Consider the following 20,844-nt stretch of genomic DNA (forward strand, 5'->3'; position numbering starts at 1 on the left):
AAAACTGGATAAGGTCTCTGTAACTTTTAAAGTGCACCACTGGTCATTTCAAGTCCAGATGTGCAATCCATAGAGACTTTTCCAAACAACCTTCATATCGACGTGTGTAACTCTGTGCTGCGTCCCTGCCTTGTTTCTCTACATCAGTGGCATGGCAGTGACACTGTCCTGCCCCAGTGGGGCTGGCCGTCTCCAATGCTTCTGCTTATTCTACCTCCCCCGACTAACTCCAGGGAGGGAAGCACCCAAAGTCATACCACCCCAGGTTTGATTTTACAGTGATGCTTCAGGATCACTGTCAAGTTCAAAAAATCAACTCAACTCCTGAGCAAACATGATCAGGTAATTCAGAAAAAGCAAAAGGCAGAAATCAGAAGTTGAGAGACAAAGATGACCTGTGGGGGCACAGCTAGGCCATCAGCTGCCTTTTCAATACAGACACAGGTTAGTCTGTTTGAAGGTTCCATTTCCTGCAAAACATTCCTCCTTCCTCTGTTACTCCCACAGCAAGGAAAACATTCCACTTTAATTATGTGGGCCACTGTAGGGCACAGGATATAGTTCTAAAGCTCCCTCGCTAAGGAAGTCTACGCCTTGTTAATGTATCTCAAGGCCATTTTCCTTTTGCTTTACTGTGATAAAAAAAGCTGGAGACAAGCATTTATGGAAAACCTACTATAAAGTAGGAGATGTGCTAGAAGCTGGAAACCCAGAGATGAGTAAGGCAATCCCCGCTGATGAGGAGAGCCTAGCCAGGTGGGAGAAGCCAGATAAACCAGTTGCCATGTTGGTTGTATCAACAGTGTTTTGGAAAGAGAAATGAAGGGGGGACGAGCCTGCCATGAGAAGTCAGGGAAAGCTGCAGAAACTTAAAGGACTAGAGTTTCAAGGAGAAGAGAAGGGGCATAATAAAGTTGGGGAGAAAGAATGAAAACATGAATAGAGGGAAAGAAAAAAGGAACTCCAAATAAGATACTCCTTAAATGGAGATATTCAAATCTAGAAAGGTATTTGATAATGGACCCATCTCTCTTTTAAAAAATCTAGGTTTGGAAAAACATCTGAGATTACTTTAGCTGCAGTCAGCAATGGTTCTTATTACTTGGGGACTTCCCTGGTGGCACACTGGTTAAGAATCCACCTGCCAATGTAGGGTACATGGGTTCAAGCCCTCGTCCAGGAAGATCCCACATGCCACGGAACAACTAAGCCCACGAGCCGCAACTACTGAGCCTATGCTCTAGAGCCCTCAAGCCACAACTACTGAGCCCATGTGCCACAACTACTGAAGCCCGTGTGCCTAGAGCCTGTGCTCCGCAACAAGAGAAGCCCGTGCACCACAACGAAGAGTAGCCCCCGCTCGCCACAACTAGATAAAGTCCACGTGCAGCAACGAAGACCCAAAGCAGCCAAAAAAAACCCCCAGAAAAACAAAACATATTTGGTATCAACACTACTCAAAAAGCTACTGCATAAAATTAGTTGTAACTCCTAGGGCCAGCAAGATATGAACTGGAAGAACTTAGGCACACCACAAAACCACGAAGGGCTTTGGGGTGGTACACTGTAAAGACCAAACAATTCGTACTTGCTCGTAAGGAACAACCACTTCCTGCTTTCTTTTCCAAGTTCGTTACAGCTTTCTGGACCTCTCTGCGCCTGCCCAGGAAGAGGGAATCCTTTGGGCACACTCTCTTCTGCACTAGATCCAGCTATACCACTCACTGCACTGGTGACCGCCACGTGTGGCTGGTAAGCACGTGACATGTGGCCAGTCCAAACTGAGACGGGCTTTAAGTGCCAAATACACAGCAGACTTCCCAGACTTAGTACAAAAAAAAAGAGTGTAAAATAGCTCATTAATAGATTTTCAATAATTATATGTTGACATGATACTACTTTATATATATTGGATTAAATTAAAAACATTAAAATTAACCTCACTTGTTTCTTTATACTTTTCAAATGTGGCTTCTAGAAAATTTTACATTACCTATGTGGCTTGCATGATACTTCTGTTGGACAACACTGCTTTAGATCTAACCTTAGAATAAGATGTGCCTCTGCTGTACATATCATCTGTCGGCAACTAGTAACTGAGTGCCTTAAGGACCCAAGAGGCATGGTGTGTATTGAGGTGCAAGACCTACTCTGCTGGGTCCTATTTGTCATGTTGGCATAACAGCAACTAGCACTCATCCAGCGCCCAATGTCTGGCTCAGGCCCTGCTCTGGGTAACATTCACCACCTCACTTCAATCCAGCTCTCTAAGCCCCACTGTCCCACTAAAACTGTTCTTGTCGAAGTTGCCAAAGATATGCAGTCATTGGCCAAAATCACTGGTAAATTCCAAATCTTCACTTGGCTGCGTTGGGTCTTCGTTGCTGCACACGGGTTTCCTCTGGTTGCGGCGAGCAGGGGATACTCTTCATTGCAGTGTGCAGGCTTCTCACTGCAGTGGCTTCTCTTGTTGCAGAGCACGGGCTCTAGGCACACGGGCTTCAGTAGTTGCAGCACGCGGACTCACTAGTTGTGGCTCACGGGCTCTAGAGCACAGGCTCAGTCGTTGTGGCATACGGGCTTAGTTGCTCCACGGCATGTGGGATCTTCCCGGACCAGGGCTCGAACCCGTTTCCCCTGCATTGGCAGGCGGATTCTTTTTTTTAAAACAGAGAACAGGAGTATTTATTTATTTATTTATTTTAAATTTTATTTATTTTTATTTTTGGCTGTGTTGGGTCTTCATTTCTGTTTCTGTGCGAGGGCTTTCTCTAGTTGCAGCAAGCGGGGGCCACTCTTCATCGCGGTGCGCGGGCCTCTCACTGTCGCGGCCTCTCTTGTTGCGGAGCACAGGCTCCAGACGCACAGGCTCAGTAGTTGTGGCTCACGGGCCTAGTTGCTCCGCGGCATGTGGGATCCTCCCAGACCAGGGCTCGAACCCGTGTCCCCTGCCATTAGCAGGCAGATTCTCAACCACTACGCCACCAGGGAAGCCCTGGCAGGTGGATTCTTAACCACCGTGCCACCAGGGAAGTCCATTAATTAATTGAAGTAAGCTTTTATATATAGAATGCATAAAGCATTTTCTTTATTCAGTCTCCAGACACTACTCTCCTGGTAGTTTCCTCTCACATTCCACATTTGATTTCTCCTATAACAGGATAGGTTCCTTTTCCTCTCCTGATCCCTTGAGGTTGAAGAGTTTGCCCCTTCTGTATCCAAGCTGGCTTATTAAGTGATCTCATCTAGTTCCACAGCTTTAAAACCATTGATACACAACTGCCAACTTGACATTCCCACCTGGATTTCAAAAGGTACCTCAACCTTTTGTGTCCAAAACCCAACTCTTGATTTTACCCAATCACCCAAACCTGCTCCTCCCACATTCCCTTTACCCATCCCATTTCAGCAATTCCAGTCTTCTAGGGATCAGGCCAAAGACTCTGCACTCATCTCGATGCCTCCTTCACACCCACATCAGCAAATCTTGTTGGTTCTATTTTCAAAATGTACCCTGAATTTTCTCAACACTTCTGTTTCTGTGACCACCCTGGTCCAAATTACCAACAGCCCCTGAATGGTCAGTTGTAACAGTATCCTAATTAGTCTCTGTGCTTCCATTCTTGCCCCTGCAGTTTAATTTACACACAGCGGCCAAAACTATCTTTTTAAAAACCAAGTTAGGGCTTCCCTGGTGGTGCAGTGGTTGAGAGTCCGCCTGCTGATGCAGGGGACACGGGTTTGTGCCCCGGTCCGGGAGCCCGATCCCACATGCCGCAGAGGGGCTGGGCCCGTGAGCCATGGCCGCTGAGCCTGCGCGTCCGGAGCCTGTGCTCCACAACGGGAGAGGCCACAACAGTGAGAGGCCCGTGTACCGCAAAACAAAAAAAACAACAAAAAAAAACCAAGTTAACTGCTGTTTAACACCCTCACATGGCTTCCTATTTCAAGGCGATCTCCACCATGGCCTCCTATTCTCTACTGGATCTGGCTCTGTGCTACCTCTGACCTCATCTCTTGCCACTTTCTCTTTCATCCATTCCTACTAGATAAAACAAGCACAATTCAGCCTTAGAGCCTTTGCACTTGCAATGTACTTCTGCAGCTTCTACATGGCTTGCTCTCTCAGACTATCTTTATTTGAGAGGCCTTCTCTGACCGTTTTTAAGAAAAGGTACTCCTGGGGAATTCCCTGGTGGTCCAGTGGTTAGGACTCCACGCTTTCACTGCCAAGGGTCCGGTTTCAATCCCTGGTTTGGGAACTAAGATCCCCCAAGCCGCATAGCGCAGCCAAATTAAATAAATAAATAAATAAATAAAAACAAAAAAGGTACTCCTGCCAGTCACTTTCTACGCTCCTTTATTTATTTTTCTTCATTGTGTGTGTGTATAAAATATTATTTATTATTTATTGTCCATCTTTCTGCACTACAAAGTAAGCTTTACGAGAGTAGAAACTTCATTCACTACAGTTGTCCGGAGTGCCTAGAACAGTACCCAACACATAAATCAAGGAACGATCCTATGAAACAAGATTTTAGCGCTATATCCCCATTTTACAAATGATTTACAAACCAATTCAGAGGCGGTTATGTAACCTGACCATGGTTCCACAGCTACTATGGGGTGGAGCCAGAATATGAACTGGGTCTATCTGGAGATCCAAAGGCAGTGACACTCTCCATCTTCCAAATAAAATCTAAGGCTGCCTTAAGCACTTCACAGTAGTGGTGGTGGGAGTACACTCTCCAAACACTTGCCACAGGTATGTGTAAGGAAGGCACCAGGTCCTTCCTTCACCACCCTAATCCTCACCACAACTCAAGTGATGTACAGCACCCCTGCTGCACGCTCAGAGGTGAAATGACTTGCCTAAGGCTACTCAACTAGTAAGTGAGAGAACTGAACCCTAAACCTCAAGAGGAGGAAGCAAAAAGGTTCAGGAGTGTGGCTGGTGTGTGGCCGCAGGAACTAAGAAGTAGAATAAAGACTGATAGGGATCACCAACCTGCCTGCCTGCGCACCCCAAGCCAGGTGAGTGCAAGCCCACAGTTCCTGAGGAAGGACTACAGCAGAGCTCAATTCTAAAGTCCAGATCTTGGGCTTCCCTGGTGGCGCAGTCGTTGAGAATCTGCCTGCCAATGCAGGGGACACGGGTTTGAGCCCTGGTCTGGGAAGATCCCACATGCCGCGGAGCAACTGGGCCCGTGAGCCACAGCTACTGAGCCTGCGCGTCTGGAGCCTGGGCTCCGCAACAAGAGAGGCCGCGACACTGAGAGGCTCGCGCACCGCGATGAAGAGTGGCCCCCACTCGCCGCAACTAGAGAAAGCCCTCGCACAGAAATGAAGACCCAACACAGCCAATAAATAAATAAATAAATTTATTTATTAAAAAAAAAATAAAAAAATAAAGTCCAGATCTTAAATCTAAGAAGTGCCCCAAAGGAACAAATTTCCAGAACAGGCCTAGCAATTTAGATGTACCCCTCAGAAACTCTGTAACTTGCCATCTTGAGACGATGTATTATTCTGCTTCGAGTGCCTCTTCAGAGGGTCTCCATGGGGGAGGGAATCCACACAGTCCCTTACCTTAACGGAGTGGAACAGACAGGATTGTGGGAGTAACGGTGGTGAGCCCAACCCCTGGAATAAAACAGGAAGCAGAGTCTAATGGGGGTCCCCTTTCTCCATGTTTATTATTGCTTTCTCCTTTCCCTTTTCATACAACACTAAGCGATACAACTCTTAGAGTAAACAACATACACATTAGTCCTCTGGGGCACCAAGAAAGAGACCCCTCAGCCAGTCCTGTCGCACCCTAATGGGACAGAGGCCACACTGTCAATGGCTGGAGAGCAGCCCTCACACTCAGAGCAACAACACGCTCTGCTCCAGCACTGTCTTTGAATGATGCTTTATTTACTCAATGCTTTATTTAACTCTCATCACCAGGCAAGGCAGATTTTATTAATCTAATTTTACAAATGAGGAAAACGAAGCTGAAAGGTCGTGATGAAATAAAAATTATTTTAAGACAAAACAGGAAAAATTTAAACACAAAAGATTCCTCTGCCCGTTTGGGCCCCCTCCCTCCCCCTCCAGTGTGCATTGTGCACCTGTATTATGCATTAACCACACCTTCCCAACGGCAGAAATACCTGCTCGACGGTAAAGATCCACTTTTCTTCTGGTGTCGGCTACGCACCTCCTTAGTAGATAACATTCCTTTCTCAATCCTGTAAGGAGTCAGAATGACCCACCACTTGCCTTGTACATGCAGACATCTTTGGTGAACTTTATGTACAATGCCAATATATCAGTTTCCTTAAACACAGTGATTGGTGCAGAACAGACGGGTCGGACAACCTGGGGAGATACTGGGCTGCACCTAATGCAAGTTCTCAGCTTAAATACTTACTTATGACCTTATTAACGTTACTAGCTCTATTACTTGTATTCTACCTGTTTTACAAGATTGTAATTTTTTGCACTACCAAATGTATGACTGAGCCTTCAATAAAATTAATGATGACTAGGTCACTTGAAACAACTGACCAGATATACAGTTCTGTAAGATCAATGACTGTAATAGTCTAACCCTAGATATAGGAAGAAGCAACAAGAGGGAACCATTTCCTGGACCATAACAGACTAGTAAGTCAGGTGGTCCAGAAGCTTTTGGTTACTGCTAACAGGGCCTAGTCGAATAATAGCACATTAAGGGGCCTATCAACAAAATCCTCACCTGACCTGGGAATGAGCATTCCTAGCGCCATGGGGCAAATTGGTCAGGAAATGCCTCCCAAACCTTGGCTGAAATTAAGACCGAAAGGGAGGGGACTGTACAATAAAGAATGTTGCCCACCATCCAGTTCTACAAGAATCAAGCCATTAGCCACTGCAGTCACTGACCTACAATACACCTGAAAAGAATTCAGGGTGAAGATCAGGATGAGGCATTTTGTGCTCTGGGAAAACTGGCAGAAATGGCCCTCAGGTATTTTCAGGAGAAGATTTTATGGACCCAGTTTCTCACATCTTCCCATACTTAGAAAGCACTAAAACCATTAACTAAGATTACCTGCTCCTCGTGAACAGCAGTAACCTTCTACCAAGATGTGTGCTTGAAGTACACCCACCCCTTCGCCAAAATCACACATCTACTGGCCTCTCCCTTTACCTCTTTGGAACTGTCCTCAGAGCTCTCTGAGAGACTGTCTCCGGGTTATAATCCTCAGGTTGGCTAGAATAAAATTTTCCATTTCTTTCTTAGACTGACTACTGATTAATTTTTTCATTGACAGTAGGTAGTGACTTGCCCAAAAATCAGACATGGCACTTGAACCCTTAGCCTAGACTTCTGACTTCTCCTGCCATGGATGGTGGAAGTGCGTCATTGACTGGCAGAGGCAACCTATTCTTTCTTGCTACCTTTTAGAATGAAGACAGCAAGTCTTCTCTCCCAAAGGAAACATTAGACATACAGACTGGGGGACGGAGCAAAGTCACTATTACCACCCCCCAACACGAGGTTTTATTCAAACACCCAAGGGCGCCTTCACCAAAGGCTAGTTAGACTCACGCACTCAGGAGGAGCAGCAAACAATGCCTCCAGGGCCAAGTCAATCAATAAAGCAGGCAGGACAAAACACAACAGGTAACACAATAGGTAGGCAGGTAATATGCGGTGGGGACTATGGAAGAGAGGAGACTAAGAGGAATCAAGACCCAGGTAAAGGCATTCAGAGTCAGTATTTTAAAAAAACGTGCACCCCAAAAAAGTCTATAGGTCGAATACCCGAGGGCTGGCAGTGTGAAGTACAGATAAAGGGATCCTAAGAGAGCAGAGATGTTCAATCTTCTCAAGAGATCTGAGCAAAAATTATTTACATTCTCTCTCTCTCCGCTTGGCTAGATATTAAAAAGTTATTTCCCATTTATAATCAAGATTTCAGGGAATTCCCTGGCGGTCCAGTGGTTAGGATACCGCACTTTCACTGCCAAGGGCTCGGGTTCAACCCGTGGTTCAGGAATAAAGATCCTGCAAGCTGCGTAGTGAGGCCAGAAAAAAAAAAAAAGATTTCAACCAGCATATCAGTTGCAGTCACTGTTCTTAGTATTAACAGCTAGCAGCAGCATTGTCCTTCTGGCTCTTGAGCACCGAGTTCAAGTTTCTCAGATACACAAAATTTATTAGCTCGTCATCCAGGTTACAGAAGCAGGAGGTCAATCCCAGGCAAAACAAATAAAATACTTCAAAGGAACTAGCAACTAAGCACCCTAAAGCACTTAATTAGTTAAATATCTGCCAAGAAGCAAAGGTAAACAAACTATCCAAAAAGATTCCTAAGTGTAGGCTCAGGATGCCAAAAGCCTCGGCTGAGACCGACCGACCATGTGACTTCCTCTCCTGGACACTAGGAATACTAGTACCTACACTTCACTAGGTCACTGAAACAGCATGGGATAATGAATGTAAAAAGGCACTGCACCTGCCCAGTAACGAGCTCTCAAGATGCTGTCTAAGAAGCCCTTTCAGAAAGGCCAGTGGGACTGGGGAGTTCACAGGTTTATAGGCAGTGTTCATTCATCACGGAGATGTGCAACTAGGTAGCAGAAACAGAACTGACAGCTGAAGGGTGGCAAATGCTTTTATAAGCCAAGAAGGCCAGAGCATGAGGGCTGGTAATTTGGCTCTCAATGTCTATGAAGAGTAACGACAGTCCTGACCTTTCCAGACTCGAGTCATAACTGTCCTGTACAATCTCATCTAAGGATCACACCCCTGAAGAATGCGACGTTTTTTTTTAAATCTTTTTTTGGCCACGCCACACGGCACGCAGGATCACAGTTCCTCGACCAGGGATCAAACCCACATCCTCTGTGTTGGAAGCATGGAGTTAACCACTGGACTGCCAGGGAAGTCCCAAAGAAAGCAATTTTAACTGTACATATTTATTATTCCTTTTAGAAAGGAATGATTATTTCTTGTGTTCGTTTTATAAGGAAAAGAGTTTTGGGTGTGGGGAGTGGATAACTTACTGTGAAGGGCATTTTAAAATCTCTTACCCTCAGGGATAAGACTCTTTATGTACACACAGACCGCTGTCAAGATTTGTTGCTAATTTCTGCGGTGGCTGGTTTTAACCTTTATCTTGCATCGAGCTGAGCTGGATGTTAAGGAGAAGGATGCTTGGCGGAGGCTAGCATAGTTTAAAAAACCCTTGGGGAGAGAAATCTCTATAGCTACCACTTAAAAAAAAACATTTCATTCTGTATTTTGGCCACAGATAAAAGTAGCTAAACTCAATCTTCTCCTAGGAAACCAACAAGTCAGTAGTTGTCATGACAGGAAAAAATTTCTATTTCGTGGAAAGTGTGCAGGAAAAAACCCACTCCACCTTGTGAAGGCTAGCTAACTGATACAGCCAGAAACTGACATTAACTGTGGGAGGCCCACTACAGTGTAAAGGGAGAAACTGGAAAGAAAGGGCTGGCCCCAAGAATACTTTTGAGTCACCAGATCTAGACAACAGTGCCTTTTCTCTTGGAGGATTTTACCAAAAGCTTTAGAAAGACACACAATTCTGTCCTGTTGTAGAAGGAAAAGCAACTTTCCAAATTCCAACCCACAGCACCATGGCAGTTCTCTTGTACACCCAGAGCATGCTGGGAACAAGACCCCCATGCAGCCTCAAAGAAAAGAGCTGAGCAGTTACGAGTGAAAAGCTTTCTCCAGAGTCCCAGGGACAGACTGCTCAGCACAATCATGTCTAAACTAACCGCTTTATAGAAAGTCCCTTCTGAAGACATCAGTGCCTAGAACTCAATCTTTCCAAAAGGACCAGAAATAGCTTAGAAATGGTTCGTTTGGGCATGGTACACCTAGATTTGTGCTGATAACACAAATCTTAAATGCCTTCTTTACTGTAAGGAAAGACATAAGGAAATCAGCACCAGGTAGCCCCAAAATAGCTAGTATTTGCCCACTATCCACAGCCACTGTACACCTTCTGTGATGACAGCAATTACAGGTAGCACTGAAGACCCCAAAGTGAGGTGGCAGCCACACTTCAGGGAGAATGGCCTCTTCTCTAAAGAAAGATAAGCAAATCAAAGCTCTTAAATTAAAAACTATGTCATTACTCTGCTTAAAAAAAAAAAAAAAAAAAAAAAAAAAGCCTCCAAAGCTCTTTTCTGCTTTCAGGACAAAGTCCAAGCTCCCCAAAACCAAGTACAAGGAGGCTCTTCCTGATCTGGCCCCTGCATACCTCTCCGCATACCTCTTGGGCCTCATCTCTTTCCACTCAGTCCTGCCAACACCCTACCCTCCAGCCAGAAGGAAATACTTGTAGCTCTCCCAATGCTGCATACTCTTCTCTCACTGCCTTCTTGCCTATGTGTGCATTTGTCCTACATTCTACCTGCCCCTCCCAGACCTACTACTGCTTAATTCAACTGGTCCTTCAGATCTTATCACCTTCTCCACAGGACTGTCTCTGGTCCCCGCCACAGTACCCTGTCTGTGCCTCTTCCAAAGAAAGTGCTGCCCCACTTGTCTCCTCCACTGGACTGTGCTGTGCCTAGTACCTGGAATACAGCAGGTATTCCATGTTTACTGACACCTTACTAGAGACTTATATACCATGCAGTACTGCTGAAGGGCTAATGTTTAGATGACTAGCTCAATGAGGGTAGAAAGTAAACATAATTTAAATTCTTCATCCAGAAGACCAGTATCCTTTAACTTACGCAAGATGCATTTCTTTCCAATTAGCTACATGACTTGCCCTTGCGAAAAAGAATAAAATGCAACTTTTGAGATGCAAGGAAATTAGAAAGGTTGCCAACACTTTATAATAAATTCCAGTCCAATTCCATTTATGTACCATCTGTCTTCCCCTAGGACTGGGTTAGCTCATTACCAACAAGATGGACTAGGTCATATCTTTTTTATGTGTCTAAACAACAAGTGAGTATAAAGCTTCAAACTATCAGAAATTTGAACCTGAGTCCATTAACCAGCTTTTAAGAAAGCTTTGATTTTAAACTTTTTCCCTTCTCCCTTTTCTTTTTCCTCCTCTAAATTCTACCCCATGCTTGCACAGTAATAATTAACCAGTACCAGATATCTGAAGACTGTAACCTCTGAAAACATCACTGATGCACAAGCCTAAGTTGTTTTCAGAACAAGATGACCTTCGCAGGCTCCACATCCAGACCACCAGGTCACAGACCACTGGGCAGGAGGCACATAGACCACAGACAGCCTGGCTCCTGGAACTATGATTAAGAAATGTCACGAGAGTATGATTAACCACCAGCTTCCCCTCTCTTTCCCCTTTAAAAACTCCTCTAACTAGGGAATTCCCTGGAGGTCCAGTGGTTAGGGTGGTTAGGGCTCCATGCTCTCAAGCTGAGACCCTGGGTTCAATCCCTGCTCAGGGAACTAAGATCCCACAAGCCGTGCGGCTCAGCCAAAAAAAAACCCCAAAACAAAAAACAACAAAAACAGAGACAAAACAAAACACAAAACCAATTCTTAACTAAAAGACCAAGTTGGAGTGGATCTGAGACTTGTCTCCCACTTCCTTGCTTGGCACCTTGCAATAAAACCCTTACTCTGCTGCAAACACCTTACTTTGCTGTGCCCTCGGCACGTGAGCCCTTTTCACCTTTTCAACTTGAGCAAACTGCTGATCTGATTTCGGGGGGAGTAAGGATTACAAAATACTGTACGCTATTTGTCCCTTGAGATGTGCTTAAGACAAAGACACAATTTAGAGTCTGAACCAACATTAACTCAATTCTACATTTTCATTTCTCCCCAAGGCAGCATATTTTTAAAGAAGCATTTCCTCAATGGAATGTAAATTACATTTTTTGAATTGTCCTTTTTTTGAGGATGTAACTCCTTGGGAGAACAGGTAAAGGGACAATTTTATATCAGATAAGTGTTCACCATATTAACTAAAAGCAAAAAGCAGTGTATTTACAGAATATTTGAGGTGTTTCTCCAAGTCAGTCTTCCCCTGAAGGACACAAAAGAACTTGATATTGAGTGTTCTGAAAATACAAAGGAAACAATGACCTCACATGTACTGACAAATAAGAAAAAAATTCTAGCATGATGGCAAAATTCCTTTGTGGTGTTGGAGGACAGGGATCACCAAAAGCCTCTACTTTCAAGGCTTAGAACTGCCTCTAAATTATATAAAGTTTAAATGCTCACTTTTAGAATTAGTCAACCCCATTTGCTAGTCTTGCCATCCCGGTGTTTCATTTTTTTGCAAGGGGTTGTGTATGTGTAATTTAACACTCATTACCATATATCAGTTGAGAGACAGGGTAACCTGAAGCTAAGACTTTTACATATGCAACTGGGTACGTCTGAAAGACGCTGTGTAGTCAGTTGGCTTCCCAGTGATATGGACACTATGCTTCATCCCATCCTTCTAAAGCACACATTTACAAGACCCTTTGTGAAATTCACAAAGGGAATCAAATTCAAGAGAACCTTCAAATATAAGTCCAAAACAAACATATTAAAAATGAAAGTTAATGCCCAACTCCCAAATTTTCCATAGGTCCCCAGGTGGGAGACAGCGAAATGCTAGAGGAAGAATCCAGCTTTGGAGTCAGGTCAAATCCCAGCTTCACAATTACTATCTGTGTGCCCTTGAGCAAGAGAGGTTACTCCCTAAACCTCAGTTTCCTTATTTACTAAAGGAAGGTAATACCTCTACGGGTTATTTCAATTAAGTAAAAGCTATATAAGGGAACTTGCATTTTGGCACTACTGCTCATGATGTCAATGAAACAAGGTGTGGGTTCTATTTCTGTACCTGGCACTTATAAAGGGTTTTAGTAAAGTACAGTACAAAGAATACTGGACGAGCATCAGAAAGATCTAAGTTAAATCTTACATCTCTGGTGTCTATTCAGCTATAAAATGCAGGAGTGGGCTAGCTGATCTCTAAGCAGCTTACCAGTTCTGAAAAACTAAAGCAATCCTCAATTTCTGAACTCGACCTTCATTTTTATTTCCTTATTCCTTAACATGAGAAACTCATGTCCCTTTGAAACATGTGAGGAAAAACAAAGAAAGGACAAGATGCTCAAGAAACTTATCATTTGAGTCATATTCAAACTGTAGCCAAGCTTTTTTGCAGGGAGCAGCATGAGGGGTTCTGAATGATTCACTCACGTTCGTGGTAGACAATAAACGCCCCTACCGGAGACTGTAAATTCTCTGGCACAAAGTCACTGCTAAGCACGCTGTCTAGCGCAGAGCAGACACTCCAAAATGTTTGCTGAATGAATAAATACCTAGCTGACACCTGTTGCTCCCTATAAAATCTTTCGATTGCTCTCCTTACTCAAGTCAAAATCCAAGAAAGATGGTCGGCACATAAGAGCTGTACCGAATACCTTCTGAACGAATTAATTCTTCAAATCCTCAATTATGCTAAGTGGGAAACAAAGAGCTTGAGAGAAACGCTGAACCACCACCGGGAAAAACTTCAACACCAAAGTTTCAACATTAAGGAAATGTTAAGGGAGAGGATCCGTTTCTCGGCCTCTTCAAGCGTTGACAAGCACCCTTAAAGGCGCTTGGGGGAAAAATACCCAGCTCCTGTTGTTCTACCCCGGTACACTCGGCTCTTCACGCCCTACTCCCGACACATAAACCTTCACGGTGGATGTCACTCGAGCCAGCACTGAACAGACACGAACACGGGGAGGACAAAAAGACATCTCCCCACCTTCACAAGGGTCACCATAGAACCACATACTCTGAAAAGACCAAATTAAACACGAACCTAATGGAACTGGCCATTCGGCTTAAGAAAAACTAATTTCCTATAGCTTGTGGAGGTAAACAAAACTCCAAAAAGCAAAGTCGAACGGTCCATTTTCCCCCTCCTCTCCCAGGAATGCGGCTACTTTACATATCGCAGCCCTCCCCCCTCGACCCCGGCGATCACACTTCGAGACCCTTCCCCGGTGCTCAGACCGCTGGGTGGGCCTCGGGGAGAGAGGCTGCCCGCTGGGCTTTCGGTTGTTACGGCGGGGTCCCCGGGAGACGAGCCTGCTCTCAGAGTAAAATTGAAAGAGGAAAAAAAACCCCAGACTCGCCCACCGTGGCGTATGGCGCAAAGCAGTGGGGGATTTTAGCAAAGTTGAGGGGTCCAGAAATGACTCAATTTCCCCCTCCTGCTCTTCTGCGGAACCGGGCTTGCCGCCCCAGGTCCGCGCACCCCCTCCCCACATGGTGTGTCGCTCCTCTTCAAAGCACAAGAACTTTAAAATGGTGCTTTGGGCGGGGGGAGGGCCGACTGAGAAAGGAAGGATCAAAGAAGCTTGGGGCGTGTTAGCGGGCGCCTGGAAAACAGGCCCTGCGGGGCGGGTGTGGCGCCCCGGGTGACGCGCACGTCTCTAAGGGGGTGGTGGGTGGAAGGAGGCGCACCGGGCAAAGGTAGGGAGAAATGGAACGCGGCCCCTTTAAGAGGCCTTCACGGCGCTCAGGGGCCGGGGGCCTCTCCTTCACCCCCGGCCCGGCGTGCGGGGCCCTTCCTCGGGGAGAACCATCCCCAGACCCACTCCCCGGAGGCTTCCCTCACGCCACGTCCCGCCCGGCCCAGCCCCGGGGCGGCGGCTCCTCCTTACCCCGCTGTCTGCCGCCTCCTCCCAGCTCTCAGCGACCTCCTCATCTTCCATCTTACTCGCCGCTTTCCCTCCTCCCCCACCTCCTCTCCGCGCCTGCGCCCTGAGGCGCGTCTCCGTCGCGGGCGCTAGCACGCAAGGCTTTGCTCAATGAACCCCGCCCCTGCCAAGCCCGGAAGAGGCTCCAGTCCAAGGCCCAAGATCGTTCAGGAAGCCATCTTGGGAGAGGGCAGAGAAATCAGAAAGTTGCCATTTTTCTTAAGGGCAACGTGATTTTTCTCTCTCCCTCTCCCTCACCCTCTCACCCGCCCCCTCCCCCTCCCCCGCCCTCTCTCTCTCTCAGTGGGAGTCCCTGGAACCATCTTTTCTAAGGGCAAACAATTACTTTTTTTAAGTCGTAGTTTTCATAAACTGCAGATTATGCTTCTTCAAAATTCTGAAAACATTTTTATACCTCAACAAAGTGGAACAGGAGATAGAACATTGACCAGCTTAAACTGGTTTTGCCTCCTTAAATAGGTTATTGATTAATCAAATCTTGAGGTTTTTATAGAGACATTACTGCGCATGTGCAAGGCCAGAACCCACGTTTCCAGATGACCCCGGAACCAAGAATCTTCAGTCTGGGGAACTCAAACAATAGAAATGTTGCCATCGGACCCCTTAACCAGCTGAAGCAAGAAGTCCTTCAGTAAGGAAAATCCGGCTTCCATCTGCCATAGTACCTTGTTTACCATATATGGGCTGCTTTGAAAACCAGCCAATCAGCTTGTGCCAAGTTTGAAATTTCCCTAACCCCTTAAATTTTGCCCCAAACCCTGGCTGGGGGAGACAGATTTGAGCCCTGCTTCCTGTCTCCTTGCCGGTCGACCTCGCAATAAAGCTTTTTCTTTTCTCAAAAGCTGGTGCCATAGTATTGGCTTCTATGCGCGCCAGGAAGTGAGCCCTTGCTCGTTGAGAATTTCTGGCGATCGCAAACGAACTAAGGTCCTGTGATAACCTGGCTGAGGCACTGTAGCCCCCGGCTGGGTATAGGCCCTCGTCACCGACCCTGAATGGCCACCTAGACCCGATTTGTCTAGAGGCTCGGCTGTCGGGTTCCTGCTTCCCGCCGCATCTGCGCTCCAGGCTCCTCCGCAATACTTTCACTTTCGAGGAAAGAAACAGCTCCTTGGATCTTTTGGGTGAGTAACCTCATTAAAACGCACTTGTGCCTAAATTGTCTAATAACAATTATTAGACAATAATTGTCTAATCAGGATTGTGCGTTAGAGTCCCACTCTAAGGGAGACAGTATGAAAGGTTCAATCGTGGTCGGGGAACTAAGATCCCACAAGCCGCACAGCGCGGCCAAAAAAAAAAGTTACAGCCACCGAGGTACTCAAAAGATCCGGTTAGAATCCCACGCCTTTGTATTTCTTTGTCTATGTCTGACTGTTCTGTTTGTTAGGAATTGGCTAATAGGATTAACTATTGGATGACCACAGAAAAACTTTATTGAATCTGTTTTATGTCATTTTGCTGTGGTCATCCTGAAAAAAAAAAAACCCTTCCAAAATGGGGAATGATAACAGCGTACCAGACGGCACTCCCTTGAAAAGTGTTCTTTGAGGTTGGTCAATGTTTACCTCTAAGCCTATGAAAAAGAAGAAAATGATTTTCTTTTGTAACACTGCCTGGCCCAAATATCTACTGGAGTCAGGGGAAAAATGACCCCTAAATGGGTCTTTGAACTATAATACTATTATACAATTAGACTCGTTTTGTAAGAGAGAGAAAAAATGGGACGAAATCCCATATGTAGACTCATTTATGTCTTTATATAAGAGGAGAAATATGCATAAGGCATTTATTGATAAAATGATGGGTCAGAGGGAAGAACCTCACAAAAAGCCTGTTTTACCTGAGTCAAAGTCTAATGACGATCTAGTTCCTCCGTCTGCACCTTTTGCAGTAGCCCGACCGTCGGCGCTTCCTTCGGTAGCCCCTCCCTCAGCACCTCTTGTGGTTCCCGCGAATCCTGAAGGGGATTTTCCTGCAGGCAGTGCCAAGGCTTTTACTAATCTTCCTAGGGCTGCTGGTCCGGCTCTGTACTCGCCCTTAGCAGATGGTCACAAAGGAACGGTCTCCCCTCCCTGTATCCTCCAGGGTATTCAGTTTGGCCCAGGGAACACTCTACCGTAGGCGGGGCGGGACAATTTCCGTTAAGGCAGGTCCCAGCAGGCTTGGATGACCAAGGCCAATCCAGAGCACCTGGATTCATGCATCATCGTTTATCAGTCATAGATTTACTTAATTATAAAGCTAAAATGCCATCTTATCAAGATGATCCTAGGAATATGGAGAATCTCTTTACATATATTTTTGCTGTTTTTCATCCTAACTGGGCTGACATACAGACCCTCATGTGTATCCTACTCAGTCCGGAGGAACACAGCATGATATTAGAGAAGGCCTTCCAGGAAGCCGAAAGGCTTCATGAATTAAAACCAAATAATCCAATCAGAACTCCAGCAAAGCAGGCCATCCCTGGAACCGAACCAGAATGGGATCCCAGTGACCCAGGGGATCAAGCAAGCCTGAATCATTTTAAAGATTGTTTAATAACTGGACTGCAAAAAGGGGCAAACAGCTTCAAGAGGGTCCAGAATGTACAGCAAGGGCCCGAGGAGGGCCCATTCACCTTCCTTGAAAGGCTTTATGAGGCTTTCCAAAAATATACTGAAATTGATCCAGAACACCCAGGTAACATGGGACTGGTCAATTTAAACTTTCTCAGTGCCCCAGATATAAGAAAAAAACTAGAACGACTGGAAGGGGGATCATGGACACCAACGTCTCAGTTGGTCCAGATTGCTTTTGAAGTGTTCAAAGGCCGATACGAAATTTGGGAAAAGCAGGAGCAATGCATCATGGGGGCAGGTTGCTCTGCTCAGCTGTAATCAGTCAAGACCCAGCAGGACGTCTGCAGGAGAGAACAAAGGACCACGGGTAAGACCCTGGGGACCTCCAAAACCCAGCCGGAAAGGCCATCCATCTGTTGGGCCACAACAGTGTGCCTTTTGTAAACAGGAAGGGCACTGGAAAAGGGAGTGTCCCCAAAACAGACAGGGCCCCTTCTCCCCCAAGATAACATCCATTACTGGTGTATCTGGGGAAGTCTCTCAGAAACCTTTTCTACAACGGCTTGAATGTCATGTAGAGAAAACACATGTAAAGTACAGCTTTGTGTATGTGCCTGGATGTCATAGTCCCTCATCAGGGCAAGAGGTACTAACAAATTTAAATGACCAAGTGGGTTTCTCAGCAGAAAAAGTAGACACCAAAGTACTCCCAGGTCAAGACTGCGCCCTCCAAGCTGCGCCATTACAATTGGGAGACAAGCCTCAACCAGATGTCCCTGAAGAAATTCTTCAAAAGGTAAGAGCAGAAGTTTGGGCTGACGGGACACCAGGAAGAGCCAAGATGGCTGACCCAGTAGTAGTAAAACTCCATCCAGGTGCCCAGGCTCCAAAGTTAAAGCAATACCCTTTAAAGAGGCACCCAAAGGAAGGTATAAAGCCTCTGATAAACACTTTTCTTAAATGCCAATTAATCCGACCTTGTCAATCCCCATATAACACTCCCATCCTGCCAGTACAAAAACCTGGGACTGGAGATGATCGTTTTGTACAGGATTTGAGAGCTATCATCCAAATTGTAGGGGATGTACATTCGGTGATGCCAAATCCTTATACTTTGCTTACAACTTTATCTGGAGACTTTTGCTGGTTTACAGTTCTGAACTTAAAAGATGCCTTTTATTGCATACCCCTAAGTCCTGAGTCCCAGGAACTGTTTGCCTTTGAGTGGAATGATCCAGAGACTAATATAAAACAACAGTATTGCTGGACTGTACTTCCACAAGGATTTAAAAATGCCCCTACCATCTTTGTGGAGGCCTTAGCCAAGGACTTAAAGGATCTCCAATTAAATGAAGGAATCTTACTCCAGTATGTGGGTGATACACTTACTAAGCGCTAGTATAACTAAGGAAGCTTCAGACCAAAATACAATCCTCACTTTAAACTTTTTGGCAGACCAGGGATATAAAATCTCCAAGGGAAAGGCACAAATTTCTCAACCAGCTGTAAAATATCTAGGAATTGAGTTATCAAAAGGAGAAAGAAACTTGCTGCCAGATCGAAGGGGAGCACCCACCACCAGAAAGCAATTGAGAAGATTCTTAGGAATGGCTGGGTTTTGTCGTATTTGCATTCCTAACTTCGGACTTATAGTCAAACCTCTATATGAGGCTCTCAAAAGAAATGCCAATGAGCCATTAAGCTGGACTGTGAAATGCCATGAGTCATTCCGTACCATCAAGGAGAAAATTTCAACAGCCCCAGCACTTGGTCTCCCAGACATTAGAAAGTTATTTGATCTTTTTGTGCATGAAAGACAAAGCATGAGTCTTGGAGTGCTAACTCAAAATTTAAATACTGCCAGAAGGCCAGTAGCTTACTTTTCCAAACAATTGGATGTTGTAACTCAAGGATGGCCAGTTTGCCTCCAGGCTGTGGCTGCAACCTGTGACCTTTTACAAGAAGCTGAAAAATTTACCCTGGGTTGTCCTACCTCTGTGCACACCCCACATTTGTGTGCAAGTTTTACTTGAACAAAAGGGCCGTATTGGCTTACTTTGGGGAGGCTGGGCAAATACCAGTCCATACTATTTGACAACCCAAAGGTAACATTAAAAGAAGTATCTGCTTTAAACCCAGCCACTCTGCTCCCCAGAAGAACCTGTTCACGATTGTACACAAAAACAAAAGAACCTGTTCGCGATTGTATACAAAAAATTGAAGAAGAGTATTCTAGCAGACCTGACCTGACTGATCAGCCTTTAGAGAATCCAGATATGGAAATGTTTGCAGTCGGGAACAGCTTCATGGATCGTGCACTCTGAAAAGCTGGATATGCAGTAGCAACTCATCAGGAGGTCCTAGAAGCAGAAGCCCTCCCTCCAGGTACGTCTGTCCAGAAGGCAGAGCTCGTAGCCCTCAGGAGAGCCCTGCATGTTGGAGCTAAGAAAAACGTAACCATTTATACTGCTTCTAAGTATGCCTTCTCTGTCATGCATGCACATGGGGCCATGTGGAAAAAGAGAGGTCAACTAACATCAGGAAAGAAAAAAATTAAACATGCAGAGGAGATACTGGCCTTATTAAACTCTGTTTTAATGCCGGAAGAAGTAGCCATAGTACATTGCCCACACCAAAAGACTGATAGCTGTATAGCTAAAGGAAATAATTTGGCTGAACACATAGCAAAACAGGTGACCAGAGCCAAACACCCTAGCACTCATGCAAAGTGTGGACCTGTCCCTGTTTAAGCCTCAGTATTCAGAAATGGATCTAGAGAGAGATGATGAATGGGAATTTCACGCTGACTCTTGAGACATAGATGGTGATCAGTACCAAACAAACAAAGAAGGCTGGATATATAATGAACAGGGATTAGTGCTTATGCCCCAACATTTAATGGAAAGAATTATTACTCATCTACATCAAGGAACCCATTATGGGAAGGATGCAACCTATCATTGGCTACAAAAGTTTATTGTTAGTCCATAAATGCAAAGGACCATCCAAAAGGTAATACAAAATTGCCTGATTTGCACCAGAAACAATCCTAAAGCCAGGCCACCTCCAATATTCAAAGGGGTGCAAACCCGAGGGACAGAACCAAGAGATGCCTGGCAAATAGACTTTACTGTTATGCCAAGAGCCATGGGACATTATAGATATTTGCTGGTATTTGTGGACACCTTCATAGGACGGGTCAAAGCTTTTCTGTGCTGGAGAGAGAAAGCTTCCTAGGTAAAAAGGGCTTACTAAAAGAAATTAGGCCTCATTTTGGGTTGCCTCTTTCAATTCAAAGTGACAGTGGAGGAGCTTTCATAGCCAAGGTAACTCAAGGGGTATCTGGGGCCCTTGGACTACAAAGGAAGTTACATGCTTCATGGAGCCCTCATGACTGAAATGATGAATCATACCTTAAAAGAGACAATCACCGAAGTATGTCAAGAAACCAACTTTACTTGAGATAATGTCTTAACAGTTGTCCTGCTGAGGGTAAGAGTAGCCCCTAGAAGCAAGTGCCACTTGAGCCCTTATGAAATATTAATAGGAGACC

General features: G+C 45.3%; 1 long non-coding RNA gene across 2 annotated transcripts; it reads right to left on the reverse strand.

Moving 5' to 3' along the window:
• Window positions 1-1,981: 1,981 nt before the first annotated feature.
• Window positions 1,982-14,927, reverse strand: LOC114485560 (uncharacterized). 2 transcript variants are annotated; one of them, XR_008616898.1, is made up of 3 exons: window positions 14,671-14,927; window positions 6,159-6,236; window positions 1,982-2,656 (listed from the first exon to the last, which is right to left on the reverse strand). It is a non-coding gene; the product is annotated as an uncharacterized lncRNA (long non-coding RNA). The 2 variants fall into 2 exon arrangements; XR_003678968.2 differs by lacking the exon at window positions 1,982-2,656 and adding an exon at window positions 5,421-5,643.
• Window positions 14,928-20,844: the final 5,917 nt, after the last annotated feature.

This window comes from Physeter macrocephalus, unplaced genomic scaffold, assembly GCF_002837175.3.
Source record: "Physeter macrocephalus isolate SW-GA unplaced genomic scaffold, ASM283717v5 random_1255, whole genome shotgun sequence".
Taxonomy (NCBI): Eukaryota; Metazoa; Chordata; class Mammalia; order Artiodactyla; family Physeteridae; genus Physeter; species Physeter macrocephalus.